Here is a 17,284-nt window from a genome sequence, read left to right on the forward strand (position 1 = left end):
CGTTGTAAGTCATTTTCACATTCAGAAATCAGAATGCGCACTCTCATATATTGGTCAACATTTTCAACCTTCCATCGCTGTTCACGGGCGCTGGCTGCAGTCAAGAAGTCTGTGTGGGCTGGACAGGGGTGAGGTCAGCTTTCTCCCTCGTTCTTGCTCCTCTCCTCCCACACTGACCAGCGGTTGCTCCTGACCCAGCTGGGAGGGGGTGCAAGGAGAGGAGATGAGGGGAGCAGGAAAGTTCTTACAGTTCTGGCACTCACTGTCATGAACTGGTTCTGTGCTCTCTGGTCTGGCAGAGGCTTAGAGCTTCTGACTTGTTCTCTCCACCTGCTTTTGTGGGTTCTTCAGGAAGCCTCCCCACCCCATCCATTCGTCACCAGGGAGTTTTGCCTGCAGTTGCCTCGATTTGGGCAGAAGCAGCTCTAGTTTGCATTCCCCAGGCCCTGGGGTCCCAGCAGTCCACCTCTAGCTCTCAGGTGGACAGCAGCTCAAAAGGTCACTTGGCCCCCTCTTTCCCAACCCAGGGCAGGTCCTGAGAAACTTCCAGACACATTTGCCCCAACAAACTCTGGGCATGCAGGCCTTTCCCAGGACAGGCACCTCTCCCCTGCTTGTCAGCGTCACCTTTTAGATCTCTCACCTACTCTGCCCCTGCCTCAGACTACAAGGGACTCACATTCATGCCTGAGTGATCTCCTTACAGCCGTGCTCTCTTGCGCTGAGGTGAAGGTGGACCCGACCTCTGTGCGTCCTCTGTAGGGCAGGTGCCACTCATGAACAAGCAGGTTCTTCAAAAGTCCTCTTCCAAACGCTCTGTGCCCATGGCCCTCTCGTGCCCTCGTGTGGGTGCGAGGTCAAGTCCTGGGCACTTCTCAGCCCCTCGCCCTGTGCCAGGGATCCAGGATGGTTGTCTCACAAGTCAGTTTGGTGTCTTTTATCTGTTGTCTCAGTGTTTTAGCTGAAACTTCCATTTTAACTTCCTCCACAGCTGTTAGAGACCATCATTATCATTTGCGGGGTGGGGGTGGTTATGAATGGGTAGTTTGCTGGAAGATGGCCCCTGTTGGGGAGGGTGGCAGACCAGATGGCAAAGGTGCTCAGGGGCTTCTTTGTCCAGGTGGCTTAAGACTGTGACTCTTGTCTCCCAGGTCCTGCCATGATGGGCAAAAGGGTGCAGGAGGCTAGACCCCATCTCCTTATGACAAAGCTGTGTTTACTGCTGTGCAATGCAATGTCTTCAATATGCATGTTCTCATTTAAAACTCACAACAACTCAATCAGATCCTTAGTATATTCTCCAAGAGCTCAGGTTCAGGAAGCTAAGTGATTGCCAAAGTCGCCTAGCTAGGAGGTAATGGTTTCAGGTTTAGGAATTTGACTGGTGCTCTTCATCACCATAATACCTGGAGTCCAGGGTGGCATGGGGCACCGTTCTGAGGGCCTGGGGTTGGGCAGGGTGTTGTCCTCTCAGATGTGATAGCTGTGGGAACCACCTGTGCCTGGCCTGCTTGCTGTGCTCACAGCGGCACTGGACATTCTGTCCTCCACACCCACCAGCCAAACAGAACTGGCCGAGCTGGGCAAACACCGGCTGTGACTTCACTCTCTGACATCTTGCTTCACACCTGACGCCTTCAAGACCCAACTAGTTCGGAACAGGGTCTCTCCCCCACTTCCCATGGTCAAATCTCAGGTCATCCAGACTCAGCAAAGGGCTCTGGATGAGCGCCCTCTATCCCCCAAAGAGAGAAGAGCAGGTTCTCCATAAAATGGCGACCCTCTCCATCCCACACCTCAGGGATCCCCCAGGCTCCACGGCCCCCCTAACCTTTTTGTTACTGGGAGTTTGTCCCTGGGAGTTCATTCAAGAAGTCCTGTCCCCTGTCTTCTCTTCTGTATAGTTTGGTTTTAATTCATTGGAAGATGGGACCATGTGCCAAAGGAGGATGTGCTAGAGAGAATTTAAACTGTTCTCTCTAACAAGAGGCAAATATAACATTCTGTCTTAACAAATCTTTGTTTTTAGGATAACAAAAGCAATGTATATTGATTGTGAAAAAGTCAGAAAATACAAACAAATAGGTGAAAACAAGTTAAAAGTTAACTCATGGGCTTTACACTCTTAAGATTTTCGTATCTTTCCTCCTAACTTCATACTCACATGCATAAAGCATATCTACAGACATGCTTGTACCAAGATTAGAATTACACCGTAGAGACTGTATGGTCAGCTGCTTTTTCTCACTTACCAGTATGTCATGGGCATATCCCCACAGTATTAAGTTCAGTGAACTTTTAAACAATCCTGTGTGACGGATTCCACAATGTGCTAGAAAGACAACAAACGGAACAAAACAGTGAGCATCCCCTGGGGACCTCCCCTCAGAAGGACCACAGTCACATCTTAGCAACCCTGAAGAAGCTGACCCACCGTGTGTTAAGGCTCAGAAATCTTCTTTCTTTTTTTCCTTAAAAATAAAATTGAACTGAGTGTCCCAAGTTCTCCCATATCCCATGCTTGGGGTGGGCTCCCCCCGAAGCGGTTCCTCCAAAGGGAGGCTGTGTATACGTCTTTAGAGTCCTCAGTTTCTGGCCCTCAGCACTCCAAGCTTCCTTTTTCATTGCATCTTTTAAGTAAAGGCCGTGGTACCCAACTCTGTTCAAGTTCTCCCATAATTAAAATGTGTACAACTCTGTTGAAAGCCCCTTTACACAAGAAGCTCATTTAGCCCTGTGAATGATGGGACTTTGAATTGGATTTTTAATAATAGACCAAACCCTATTATCTCACCATGTCTCAAAGGAGAGCTCTTTTGTTATTAAATTCAAGTACACAGTATATTCAGCCAAATGAATTCAGAAACTTAATGATTCGGCAATGGGTTGTGTTGGGGGTTTTTAGGCAATTTATAAGTGGCAACGAGAGGCCTAACCGTTTCTAACACTCTCTCTGGACCTGTTCTCACAGTCTGTAACTGAAAGCGTCCCCTCTCCAGCCGTCCCAGGTCTGTGGCCTATTGTGAGAACAACATGGTGTGCCATTCGAAGACAAGTTTCTCTTCTCAGTTTAGGACTTTGCTAGAAACTGCTTTAACCACTTTTCAGTTGGGGCTCTAGCTTAATCCTCCTTTTCCTGCCTCTTCAGTTCATCCATATTTCTACATGAGAAAAATTGGAGTACTCTTCAGAAATAGTTCCATAGCCCCTGAATCTTGTTCCCTTGGGGGCTTGGCATCCAATGGAGCAGGGGTTTTGGGGCTTCACATGGCAGGTACATAGAACAACAAGACAATTGGTTGGTTTTGATGGTTGAAATATAATTTAGATTTAGTCCCCAGCCCGACTCTAGGCTTGGGGGGCAGAGGAAGGGAGAGGATGTGACAGGAAGAGTCTGTTAATTTGTTGCAGCAGCGATAGAGAGCCGCTGTAGAGGTGGCTGACGGAGGCCTGCAGTCAGGCAGGGAGGCCTCTGAGAGCTGCGACTTTGGGCACTGGGCAGAGGCCCTCCAGGGCCAGCCACACCGCGGCCATTCCCAGCTCAGGGAGCAGACCAGCCCAGCCACTCCACAGACCAGACCAACGAGGAAGCCAAATGCACGACTTTGCCACCTCCGGGAGGCCACAGTTTGACCTCAGTCCTTTAGACATGGCCTTGGAGAGGAGCCGAGGGGCAGTTGTTCAAAGAAGAAAATCTGAGAAAGTAAGCACTTTGCTTAAATAGACTGAGAATTTGACTAGCGGGATTGTTTCAGTTATTGAGTGGAGTAAGTTTCTGAATTCACTGCTAAACTGTGAGGGCCAGCTGGTGATTGATAAGGAATAAAGAAACGTTTTCTTTGCACATTTGAGTGTGGTGTGAGGGAATAATGAGGTGCCATACGGTTCCAACTGGAGGCAGCATTTTAGGCGTGTGTCCTAGAATGTGGAGGCTCTTTCATTCCACAGCAGATCGCACACTAAGAATTCCAGACGTTTCCCTGTGTGTGTGTGTGTGTGTGTGTGTGTGTGTGTGTACATACTGATCAGGGCAGAGTTGTATGAGAGGGACATTGAGGGCTTTTTATCTTTATGTTTTGCTGACTGTTGGTTAAGTCTTTTAAGTAAATTGAAGACCTCACTGTTGAAATTAGGTGCCTAATCGTATCACCTGAGAAAATGACCATCAAAAGATGGATGGTTAAAAAGGAGGCGATAATCTAAGTGCCGAAGAGAATCAGGAGTTTGTTACTCAGCAACTTAAGAATTAGTTGATGCTTAGGTCTGTTCTTGTTAACTTTGCCTCCACTTTCTCTAAGTTCTAGCTAGAACCAAGGTTAGAATTAAGGTTCCCAATCAGCCAACTTTACAATAGAGAGATTTTCCTGTATTATCTGGGTGGACCCAATGTACACAGAGGTCCGTAAAAGTAGACCCAAGATAGAATTGCCAGGTGTTTGCCTTCATGTCACAAAATGTCCTGAAGTTCAAGGTGTTTTATGGTTATTTATATTTATAGCAGGATGAGATTTTCTTTCCTCTTTACCCTCAATCCTTCCCACTCTCTTGCTCCTTTCCTTTGGTAGGGAGTTGATGGTAAGCAGAGCGAAGAGACAGTGACTCTTACTATAATATACCACAGTTAGGTCTCTAAAAGCTTTTGAGAGACTCTTTTTCTTGTAGATGCTCCATTCTCTATTTGGAGAATCTGAAATATATTCATGTCTCCTTATCTGAAGCTCAATACAGACTCAGGGCAGACCCTCCCCGATTGCCTCCACTTCATGGAGGCAGAGCCTTACTGTACTTCTTCTGGATTTCCCTCTAGTCCCTGGGAAAGAGGAGCTAGAAAAGATCGATGAGGTTGTGGGGGGGGGGAGAACGACAGGGGAGGGGGTCAGAGAGAGAAGGAATCCAAGATTTCCATTCACTGGTGTGGCAAGAGGTGGGGAAAATCCACCACTTTGTGGTCTCTGTGTGTACCCAGAATCAGCCTTTGATTTCTTTCTGGTAATGAAGTATACCTACATGCTTTTCCAGAAGTTTCAGAATAACAGAAAATTCATTTTCATTTCTAAGGATTAAAGGGGTGTCACCATGATTTTTACACAAATGGAAAAGTATTGAAGTTCAGGGAGGTAAGGTGATTTGTTCAAGTTCCTGTCTGAGCAAGGAGATGGCTGGGATTCAATCTTTGATCTTGCTGACTGAGCAAAAACTCCCAAATTCAGATCAGATGACCACCATGGGACACTCCTGACCCTGCACTTCTTTCAGGTCCAGGCTTGGGCTCTCTGAGGATGGGCTTTGCTCTTGTTTCCAGCCTCATTTCTCCAGAGTCACAGATTTAATCCTGGGACACGTTGTCTTGGGGAGGTGAGAGGCAACCCAAACCGTCTCAGGCTGGAGGTGAGGGAGACTGGGATGGCTCAGGAAGTGTTCAGCTCCCAGTGGAAAACTTTGGCTTCCCACTGAGTTAGGCAAAAACGGGCAGAGCGTCTGAAATCCACACCTTGCAAAAGGGGGAGAGTGCATGAGTTTTATGTCTCTTAGGTCTGTTTTCACCTAAAACATTTTCCCTCCTATTTCTTTTTATGACACTTGATGTAAATGACTCACGTATCCAATAGCAGTGGGGCCAGGAGTGAGATGCATTCAAACAGCAAGTGACCTCTGAGTCACCTCCATGTCTGTCCTCTGGGTACCTCTGTCCTCCCCACAAACTGTACAATTTGCATCGTTTAGTAGCAGAGAGTTCCAGGCCATTCACCTTCCTTCCCCTCCCTTCATGGACTTTCATTTTTAACTTGTCGTGGTGCTCTGGAAAACACCTTCCACCCTCCAAGATGACCATGTTGTTACTCCTTGCACCTGTGAATGTTACCTGATGTGGCAAAACTAACATGGAGATGTGCTTAAAATAAGGAGCTTGAAATGGGGAGATTATCTAGGGGAGACTGATGTCCTCATAGAAGGGAGGCAGAGAGACTGGAAGGAGACGTAATGACGGCAAGAGGTTGGACTGATGTGAGGAAGGGGCCAAGAACAAGGAATGCAGGCAGCTTCTAGCGATGGAAAAACTTTCTGAAGCCTCCAGTGGAAATGCAATTCTGGCAGCACCTTGCTTTCAGATTTCTAACCTGCAGACTGTACAAGAATAAATCTGTGTGGTAATGTGAACTACCACGCAGGAATAGGAAACCCACACAGGGGTATTGTACTCTCTTTGGATTTAGTAAGAACAGAGAGCTGTTGCTGGAGGAAAGAGTGTGGCTTGTTTGGTGGATGGATGAAGTTTTAAAATCCAGTGTACATACTCTGCAATGAAGAGGGTCTCCTCCATGGAGCCTTCTTTTCTATCTAGTACTGAGTCCAGGATAATGTAACACCAGATGTGGAAGTCCTTCTTGATAATTCTCAGGATCAAATTTGATTAAAGTAATTTGATTTCACAAATTCCTACAGCATTGGAGACTGGGCATACTAGGATTTCTGTGTAGGTTGAGTTAAGGTTTTTATCATTTTAAAAAGGGGCTTAAAGACTTGCTTTGACCAGGGTTTGTATAGAAAATCTAATGCTATTACTTGGATTGTATGTTTCTTTGAGATTGTTTAGGGATGACTTGCTGGTGAGGAACACACACGCACACATTTCATTTTTTTGCTGAGCCATTTGAAAATTAGTTGTCGGCATCGTGACATTTTAGCTCTAAACACTTTGGTATATGAGGTCTGACAATTGGGTTTGAGAACTCATCCTTCAAAAAGGGCTACACACCTCATTGCTGAATATCACTACGGTCACCTTCGAAGTACTCCCCTTGGGAAGCTCTGCACCGACACCAGCGCCTAGTCCACCATTCAAATTGATTTTGGAACTCTTTCTGGAATGGCCATCAGAGCTGTCATTGTATTATCCTTGATGTCCTGAAAGTCATCAAAATATCTTCCTTTCCATATTTCTTTTATCTTCGGGTAAAGAAAGAAGTCATCGGGGGCCAGATCAGGTGAATAGGGAGGGTGCTTCAATACAGTGATTTGTTTACTGGCTAAAAACTGCCCCACAGACAGTGCCGTGTGAGCTGGTGCATTGTCGTGATGCAAGAGCCATGAATTGTTGGCGAAAAGTTCAGATCTAACTTTTTCACGCAGGCTTTTCAGCCCTTCCAAATAGTAAACTTGGTTAACTGTTTGTCCAGTTGTACAAATTTATAATGAACAATCCCTCTGATATCAAACAAAGGTTATCATCATTGTCGCTACAAGTTTGCGAACTTAATTGTCAAACCTCATATGTCTCTTAAGAGCAAGGCTATTCCCCCACAACTATAAAACATACTCCAGAAATTATTTAACAATGATGTGATAGTCATCTAATACACACTCCATGTTCAAATTTCCTCAATTATCTCTAAAATGTTCTTTATACTTGTTTAGTTTTGTTTATAATCCAGGATTCCCTCAAGGGTCACTTTGCATTTAGTTGTTATGGCTTTTTAATCTTGGTGAATATTATTGTAATAGACTATAAACTTCACGAGAGCAGGCATTTTAATGTTTGTTCACTACCTAGCATAAAGTAGGCATTTATAATAGTAAATACATTTTAAATGAAAATTTGGGGAAGTAATTCCTGCTCCTCCTAGCTATCTCTCAGTGCAGCCACTGGGACATTTGCCCCATAAATAACCACCCCCCTACCCCACTTCCCACCACAGATTTGTATATGTGATTCATTTCAGTTAATCATAGTATCCTATTCTCATTAAAAAAAAGATTATTGCAGAAAAGCACATGTGACAAAATTAGGGCCAATAAGAATGCTTTTGAGAGATTGATTTATTTACATACTAGAAAGAGATATTCCTTCCCACTAGGATTTCTAAGCCAGGATATGTAATCTAGAACAGCCAATAACCATTTACCCCTAGGTATTAAAGGAAGCTGCTGCAACAGAAGACAACAGCTTTTTTTTTTTTTTTTTTTAATTAGAGGAAAGCCAACCTGAGAAATGAAGTACATGAGTGTAAGAGTCCTGACAACCTTGTTTCAGTACCTGGATCCAGCCCTGCCTGAACTCCATGTCCATGCATAAATACCCCAGAAACATAAGGCAGTACAGAGCCATTTTGCTTAAGTCGCTTGAGTTGAGTTTCTGTCATTTGCATCCTAAGGAGTCCTGACTAGCCCAGTCACTTAATCTTGCCCTACAGAAAGTCCATCTTACACTATCCTTCATCTAATGATAAAGGTTGCTTCTGAATCACATCTGTTCTACTGCCATAATTTCCTTAATGTGAGCATTCATTTAGTCATGTAACTTTGTTTTGGTAAATGTCTATTGTCTTAGGAATTCTGGGAACCACTACTAAACATAAAATCAATTGGAAATCATGCAGCTATAAGGAAAAATATTCAAAGGAGGAAACTTGACAGGAAATTCCAATTTGGGCGGAACAGTTTGGACTTAGAAGTGAGGTTTCATTTATAACTGCTACCTTGGGTATTCTTGTAATTTTAATTTTTTCAAAACAAAATATTAATTGTCCCCAATACATTTAGAAATAACAAAAAGGCAAGAAACAAAGAAGGAAGGTCTGAGTGAACCGCTGCCCCCAATCACATTGGAATTGTTACAAATCCAGGTCAAGTGATACCTGTACTATGCTGTTTCCCCTGTGCCTTCTCTCTCGTATTCAGGTGTCAGGTACTGTTGCATAAATAGCATTGTAGAGAGGAGCCACCGGGCTAGAACAGTGACAAATAGGATGTGTCACAGGAGAATTTCAGTTGGCCTCCTGACATCACCAGGGCTTAATTTGGGTAAGTAGCAGGGTATACGAGTGCAAGGCTTAGCCACTCACCAATGGCATATGGAGGGCTTGCAGGGTGAGGTAAATGGGATATGAGCCGAAACATTCCGTCTTGTTGGGGAGAGAGAGAGAGAGAGAGAGAGAGAGAGAAGGAACTATCTTTTTTCGTGTTGTGCAATGAGATCGCAGAAGCTCGTGCTAGGGGTTATAAACTCTTAGATTCCTAAGCCCAGAACTCCTCAGGCATCTTCAGAATGACATCCCTAGATATGCACATGAGCCCTGGTGCTCACGTTCCATGGAAAACATCAAGGCATCTGCATCTAGCCCTGTCTCAGCTTCACCCCCCCTCACCTTGCCTGGTCATGAGGTTTTCCAAGAAGTAATGAGACGGATTTCATGTTTTGATGAGAATATGTGATAAGAATCGGGCTTATTCTTTTATAGAAATACCTCTGTCATAGAAACAAGATTTGTCTCCCAAGGTGCTGATGTCTGGTCCAGATAAGGTCCTACACGTCCTGGAAATGGGTGTAGTCACTGAGGCATGCAGCAGCCCCACCCTGCCTGAACGGACAGTCTGCCCCAGGTGGGATCCCCACCAGCTGGTCTGTACTTCGTCTACCATTGTCTTCTTCCTTCTGAGTCTCTCTTTTTAAAATCCTGTTTAAAGTTCTTTTTTTTTAAAAATAGAGTGCCTGTATTTCTTTAGAAGTCAAATGTTCAATTCAGCGAGTACTAAATGCACGAGTGAGGGACAGAGGGGAAAGGAGTGAGTCAGAGCTGCAAGCTGAGAGCGCTGCTTAAGAAGGATAGATATTCCTGCTCTCCTTTTACAGCAGTCCTAACCCATCTGGTGGCTAAGTGAGCTGATTTTCGTGCTAAAAGGAATTTTAAAGAGTTAAACCTTAAGAGCTAGTTTTACGTATGATATCCTCTGCTTCTTGTAGGTGTGAGTATAAAGTACTATGAAAAATGAAACCTCTGTGACCACAGCATCCTGAATTCACCAAAGTGAGGAAGAAATGCTTGCTTGTTGGTTATCTTCCGTGGGCAAGGCCTCATGGCAGCACAACAAAAAAGGCTAAGAAGAATGAAATATCCCCCCAAGTGGCAGTTCATAACTTAATAGGAAGAGTAAGATCAGTTATTCATTTACTGTATCTCCCACTCACCCAGAAAGTATTTATTTAGCGTCTAGGCTCCAGGCTAGGCACCGTGGAAGGGGTGGTGACAGACGAAGACGCACTTCTGCCCCCTGGATTTTGTGATCTAGCTGGGGTCACACACGTTCGAAACCTTGCCAAACAAAGCCAAATGGGATGGAAACCTCTGGGGAGGCCCACTGTGGGGCTGCCCAGGCCAGCCCAGTCCCACTCAGTAGGGCTCCTGAACACTGGACACGCAGCTAGTGAGACTGCAGAGCTGAAAAGTCACTGTTCTTACATTTTAAACAATGTAAGTTTAAATTTAAAAACCAATACTGGGTTTAGTTCCTGGCAGACTTTTAAGTGTGTTTAGAACAACTTGGGCATGTGAATCTCCTTTTTCAATTTTAAACTTGATGAGACCTAAATAAACTAAGTCATTCGTAATTTTAAATTTTTAAATGTTTGTTATGTGTTAAAATAATAATATTTTGGATATGTTAGGTTAAATAAAAGGTTATTCAAATTGATTTCATCTTTTTTATTAAGTTGGTGCAAAAGTAATTGCAGTTTTTGCAATTTAACCTTTTAAATCGCAATTACTTTTGCACCAACCTAATATTTTCTTTTATAATATTACTACTAGAAAAATTTAAATTACACATGTGACTTGCATTTGTTTTTCTTGAATGGCGCTGGGCTATGGGGGTTTGAAGACAGAAAGCCTATCTCAAAAGAGGTAATTTTTCTAACAAACAAACAGAAACAAAATAATAGATACAGAGAGAAAATGGATAGTCATGAGCCAGGTTAATGGAGCTTCAGATTTGGTACCCACCTGCGCTTGCCGTCTGGGTGTGAAGAAGGCTTAACAAAGGAACAGTGGCTCTGCCAGTACTTAGTACTTCTGTCTGCAGAGTGAGCTACCTGCCCCTTCAGTCCTCACCCTGCAGCCAGACAAGTCAGTTCCTCTCCTTAGTCCCTGGCGCCTTTCGAGCTGCTGCCCCCTCAGAACGAGTGAGTCCATCAGTGAGTAAGTCTGTGGTGGGCCCTTTAGGAGGAGCGCCTGGGAGTGCAGCCGCCATCCGTCTCACTCAGCCGCAGTCTCCGCTGGGTTTCACAGCCAGAGGTTGTGGGCACGTCTCTCCCCAGCAGTGGAGCTCTGGGCTGGTGTGGGGCTGGGACCCCTCACTCCTCGGGGGTCCTCTGCAGCTGAGATAGTCCTGTTTCTCACCGCCACACCTTGGATGTGAGGCCAACCCATTCCGTGTCTGTACCTCTGCTACCAGTGTCAGTGTGGCTTCTTCTGTATGTTCTTAGTTATAGGACTTCTGTTCAGCGAGATTTCAGGTGTTTCTCAGTGATGGCTGTTCTGTAACTTAGATGTAATTTTGATGTGGTCATGGGAGGAGCACAACAGTTACCTGCTCCACCACCTTGAATGGAATTCTGGGGTGAAGTTAGCTGAATCACCTTAGCAGGGGACCTGGTAGGTTTGCTTCTCCTGGGGCAACCACAAATCTCCAAGGAGTGTGAACCCCTCAGAGTCAAGAGTCAAGGGAAATAAAGACTTTAAAGAAATGGATGCCAATGATTACAGATGATCTATAAAGTCACGGATCGTAGACTTGTAGGATAGACAGGGCTTCAAGGTAGCATCCAATTCACTTTGTCACCTCTTTGAAGAATGGGCTCAGAGAAGTTCAGTGACATGTCCAAAGCCACACAGCTAGTCAGCAGCAGAACCGTAATTAGAATAGGAGCCTCCAGGTTTTCATACACGTTCCGTCATGTGATATGGAATGCTGCCCATTAAAAGCATCAAGCACACAATGAATCTAGAAGGATAAGATTAAATGATGAGGAACTGTGAAAGGCAATTGTTGGGTCTTTCTATATATAGAGAGGTTACCTAAGCACACACAGTCCTATGAATAAAATGCACTGGGCCTCCATTCTCTCCATTGCAGCCCTCTGGAGTGTCATTGGTTGATCCCGAGTGGCCCAGGGACAGCTGCCCAGTGTTGGGACACAGGGGAGGAACACTTAATCCCCGCTAGGGAGGGGCTGCAGGCTGGAAGGCCCGTCCTACCACCACCCTAGGATGGTTTTCAGTGTCACAGCCTCTTCCTTTACATGTTTGCAAGGAAGAAAGAAAAATTAGAGGACCAAAGAGGGAGAGAGATGTTGAGAAAAAGTCAGAGAGGGAGTGTTGAAGTGTGGAGCTGAGCGCTTGGCTCAAGTGGGAACGTTCGGAGCAATACAGCTTTTTAAACAGAACTCCCACAGGTGACAGAGAAAAGCTGCCCTGTGCTCCAGGGAACTAAGTAAATAAGCACAGACGTCAAATGTTCGGAGCTGGAGGAGGGCTGGGCTGGACCAAGCACTCCGCAGGAAGTACAAGGACGTCTTTAGTTTTAGTTGCCAAGTCCTGTTCTCTTAGATGGCACCTGTGGACTTGCTCACGTTTCAGGAAATATTTTCTGCTTAGGGACGTTTCAGAGGAAAATTTGAAAATCCAGCCTCAGCTCTGAACCAGTGCAGTGTGTGAGCCCCAGTCAGAGCTTATGAGTAGGTTAGGTTTTCTTTTTGAGTCCTTACACCATTCAGTGAATTTGCTTATGAGTATGGGTTTTGTACATTTTCCTTGAAAATGGAAACCCAGTGATTATCATTAAATAACTGAAGTATTAATTCCATAAAAACCATCCCATGATCCCTGGTGAAAAGCTGCACAAACTGGCATTCTCCCCAACCTTGCTGTGTCCTTCTGTCTGTACATAGCGCACAGGCATAAAGCAAGAGCGACCAACACAAGCAAAGGCCACGTTTGGCTTTGATTAGACATTAAACCTCAGAGTGTCATTAAACTTCTTGAACTCTGTGGTTTCAGTCCAGGTTGGAAAGCAGGTCAAGCAAGTAAGGCTGAGTAGAGAGTGTGCAGCATTTTGGTCTCTTTGAAGATTGCCTCCGGGTTAATGTTTGACTGTGGGTCTTAACTATTTTATGCCTTGGTTTCCTCACATACCAATAAAATATAATTAATCTTGCAATGAAAGAAGATCACGCCTTTTTACGAATGTGAATCCAGGTATAACTTGGAGATATTGCGTGTTTGGTTCCAGACCACAGAGATACAGGGTATTACAGTAAAGTGAGTCATAATGTCTTTACTGATGGAGGATCCGGCCTTCCGTTTAGGAAAAATGCAACATCTGTGAAGTGCAATAAAGCAAAGTACAATAAAACAAGATATGCCTATAGTAGAAGCACTTTCCTTTGAGGGGTAACACAAAATGGTGGCGTTCAGGCTTGAGGGCAGTGTGGTCCAACAGAGGTGTAACGTGAGCCACAAGAGTGAGCCACATGTGGAATGTGACCTCTTCTAGTAGCCACACTGAAAAAAGGTAAAAACAAACAGGTCAGATTAATTTTAATAACATTTTACCTTATCCAGCGTATCCTAAATATTATTTCAACATGTAGTCAATATTTAAAAAAGTATTGTGATACTTTGTAAGTCATTAAAATATAGTGCGTATTTTACATTTTCCACACATCTCAATGCAACCTGGCCACATTTCAAGGGCTCTGTAGCCATATGTGCCTAGTGGTTACTGTGCCGAGCAGGGCAGCTCCAGAATCAGATTGATGTAGAAGCTGCCTGATCTTAAGCAAGTTACTTAAGGATCCTATGCCCCAGTTTTCGCGTCTGTAAAATGAGATAATAATAATAGTGTCTGCTGTATTAGGTTTGTCGTGAAGATGATATGTGTAAATATATTTAAATATGCCAGTGCAGTGCCTGGCGTATATTTGATCAATTGGTGTCAACTAGTATTATTCATTTTGGCGAAAGTACACAGGGCAAAAGTGTTTGTTTTTCTGTTTTTCTGCCACATGTAGAGCTCCCAAACCAAGTGAAATTGAGTTGAATTTAGAGCTTAGACCTTTTTTTCTTTGAGTTGGGGGAGAAGGGCAATTACTTATTAGCCCAAACCAGGAAAACATACTCAAAATACTTCTTTCTTAGATTTCATCAAACGAGTAATTTTTAAAATGTAAGGTGGCCTTTCCCCTAAACCCATGGCAAGGGAATGAAAAACTAGTTCAACTAGCTAACTGTCAATTCTTTCTCCAACTTGTCAATAATATTTAAGGCAGCTGAGTAGTTTTGTGTGATTACACTGTTTGTAAAAGTGTATTTAGATTTTGAGCGGCAGAATTTAGACTTTGGAGCTTTCAAAATAATAAAATATTCAGTGTTACACCAGAATTCTTGCCTTACTTTCTAAAGTGGTTTTGCCTTTGGGTGACACACCCACACGCTAGGTGACTTCTGCGTTGTCCCTCATCTCAGGGTTTCATCTTGTTGCCTCAGATGTACATCAAAGGGGTTGAACATTTGCTCTGTGGCCACAGGGGCCGATTTGTTATGTGAATGTTTTTCTGAATCTCTTCTTTGGCACGTGTGAATCAGCATAAGAGAGGTGTAAGATTGGATCGGGCCGAGTTATCAGGACTTACCCACACCTGGCCAAGGCTGAGAAGTATTAATGTCACTTGCTGCGTGGTATGAAGAAGACCCCCAGGGAGCCAGGAAAGTGGCATTCGAGGTCCATTTTTCCCTCATCCTTAGTCATGGCACCAAACATTTCTGTGACATTTCCTCAAGGAACATTGACCTCTTTTGTAGGAGGTTTGAGGGGCGTGGGCTGACCAAGGCAAAAGATGTGACCGTGAGAGGCAGTACATACACACCATGAGCTTTGTTGTGCTGTGCTTGGACAGGGTTGTCGGAGCAGGGATGTCTGTCATAGCCTGCCACCATCCAGAGGCCCCAGGAGGCCAACACCCAGAAGGGGTAAAGGAACTCCTGGAAGAGACGGGGATCAGAGTGGGGCTCCGCAGTGTGGGAGGGATCTCTGGGTCAGAGAGCTCCGACGGGTCGTGGCGTCTTGTGGTCTTGTAATTACAAGGCTCTAGCTTATCAGTGGCCAACAGGTGCTGGGTGAGGTTTTGAGGCGTATGCAAAACAGGTGGGATCTAAATGGCTGAAAATCTGCTTGTTTGGCTATTTTCTAAATTGCTAGATGTGTAAAAATTTGAGCTCGATGTTAGTTGGCTTTTGAGCAAATGAGTCTCAGTCTGCAGCAAAAAAATAAACCACTTAGGGACCGACACACAGAGGTCATCTTTGACGCATTTTTATAACAATCTTTCATTCCATGAGAGGTGAGTGGGACAGGGAGCAAAGAGCATAGGAGAAAACCCCGGGTTCTGGTTGTGGCCGGAGCGCTCTCTAGTTCCACCTCGGGTGGCCACCCAACCTGTGATGCCTCACTGTCCTCGCCATAAAGGGAGGGGTGGGACAGATGACCTCTAGGCTTCCAGCTCTAATTATGTATCATTCTCAGGTGCTCTAAACAGCGTCATGATGATGGACAGGCCAGGTTTTATTATTTGCATTTGTCGGACAAGGGACCCAGAGGTCTGCATGGCTAAGTGCTGAGCTACCCTGTTTCCCGGAAAATGAGACCTAGCTGGACAGTCAGCTCTAATGCGTCATTTGATGGGTCAATATATAAGACCCGGTCTATTATATTATATTATATTATATTATATTATATTATATTATATTATATTATATTATATTACATTATATTATATGACACAGTCTTATATTATGTAAAACCCGTTCTTATGTTATAGTAAAATAAGACCAGGTCTTATATTAAATTTTGCTCCAAAAGACGCATTAGAGCTGATGTCTGCTTAAGTCTTATTTGCGGGGAAACACGGTATGTACCAAAACTCACCCAGTTCCTGGCAGACAACTTGATTTGAACACATGTTTGTGGATGTCCAGCTCCTTGGTGTTTTCTATCATCCTGATGGGCAAATAAAGAAAAACCTTTATAAAATGCTGTTCTGGAGATGAAATTAAAATTCTGCCACTGCCCATAGCTGTCGCCCAAACAAGAGCTAACCCAGATTGAAGATGTATAGGGATGCCGTGAGCTCAGCCATCTATTTTCTTTACATGTTTCCATTCATAAACATGTAAAGTAAAAGAACCACCGCACCACTTCATCTGTTGCTTTCTGTAAGACTGCATAGCAGATGAGCTGTTCCTCCTGAAGACCCCAGGGCTGGCGGCGCTGTGCCCGGGGTCCAACCTTTCCTCTATGTCCATGGGGCTCGGCCTCGTTCTCCTGCAGGGATTTGCCCAGAGTGTGCTCTGAGCTCTGACTTCTCACCAAGACCTTCTCTGTGGTGGTAATTACTGTGAAGACTCGTCGCTATTTTTAATATAATGTATCAATTGCATTCCTGAGGCAATCTTGGAGGTTGTGCTTGAGAAATAACCTCCGTTTTACTCACCACTGTTGGTCATCGGCTAGGGCGACCTTCCCTTCTGAAAGGAGGGCAGTTTCCCGCAAAATAAGGTTAACATCTTTATCCTAAAACTTGTGTAAATTTGTAAAACAAATCGCTCGGGAGATTCGGTGGATTCTTTGGCCCCGAAAGCCTCTACATTTGACTTCCCTGGAGCACTCTGTGTTCTGACTCTTAAGCCACATCCACTTGCTTCTAGCTCCAATCTTTCAGAGGACTTTGTGGCCCTGTGTTCCAGACCTGAGTTTCACTGGAGAGATTATTGTCTAAGCAAGAACATGTAAGCCAGGCTGAGTTTGGGGGTGAAGCCTGCAACCTCTGTTCCCCCCCCCAATGGACAAGAAAGTCTTCGTGAATCTTTGTGGATTATGTTTTTACATAAACACGTGTTTCATATAGCAGGGGAAAGAAACCAGGGAGAAGAGCCTGTAACGAGATCATGTTTCACTAAGATGGAGACAAAAGCTCCTTTATCTCTTTGCAATAACTTAGCCCAGGAAGACCTGAGGCCTGAGCTGCGAGCTCCTCGTTTCAGTTCCAAGCAGGCATTTGAGCTAAACAGGAAGGGATGAGGAGGGTTCATTGGCTTGGCCTCAGCCTTCAGTCATGATTTCTGATTAGCATGTGCTTCTCAGATGGAAGTCATAAGCACCTTGAATAATTTGTCCTTCTTCTCATTCCAGAAATTCTTCAGTGAGGTATTTTGAAAAGTTTCTTTCTTTTAAATTCACTTGACCCCGGCTACCAGACAGCTTTCGTTCATTCATGGTTTCCATGGCAACCGACTGAAGGCTTCATCCAAGTTCATCTATACAACAACCTTAATGAAAATGATGTAATATCACTTAAAATAGCTGTCCCTTCTCTAGAGCAGAGCTAGAGTCCCCACGCCTCTGGTAACTGTTTCTGAAAGAATCCTTCCATCTATATTATGAGTGCTGCAAT

This window comes from Rhinolophus sinicus, linkage group LG04, assembly GCF_036562045.2.
Source record: "Rhinolophus sinicus isolate RSC01 linkage group LG04, ASM3656204v1, whole genome shotgun sequence".
Classification (NCBI taxonomy): domain Eukaryota; kingdom Metazoa; phylum Chordata; class Mammalia; order Chiroptera; family Rhinolophidae; genus Rhinolophus; species Rhinolophus sinicus.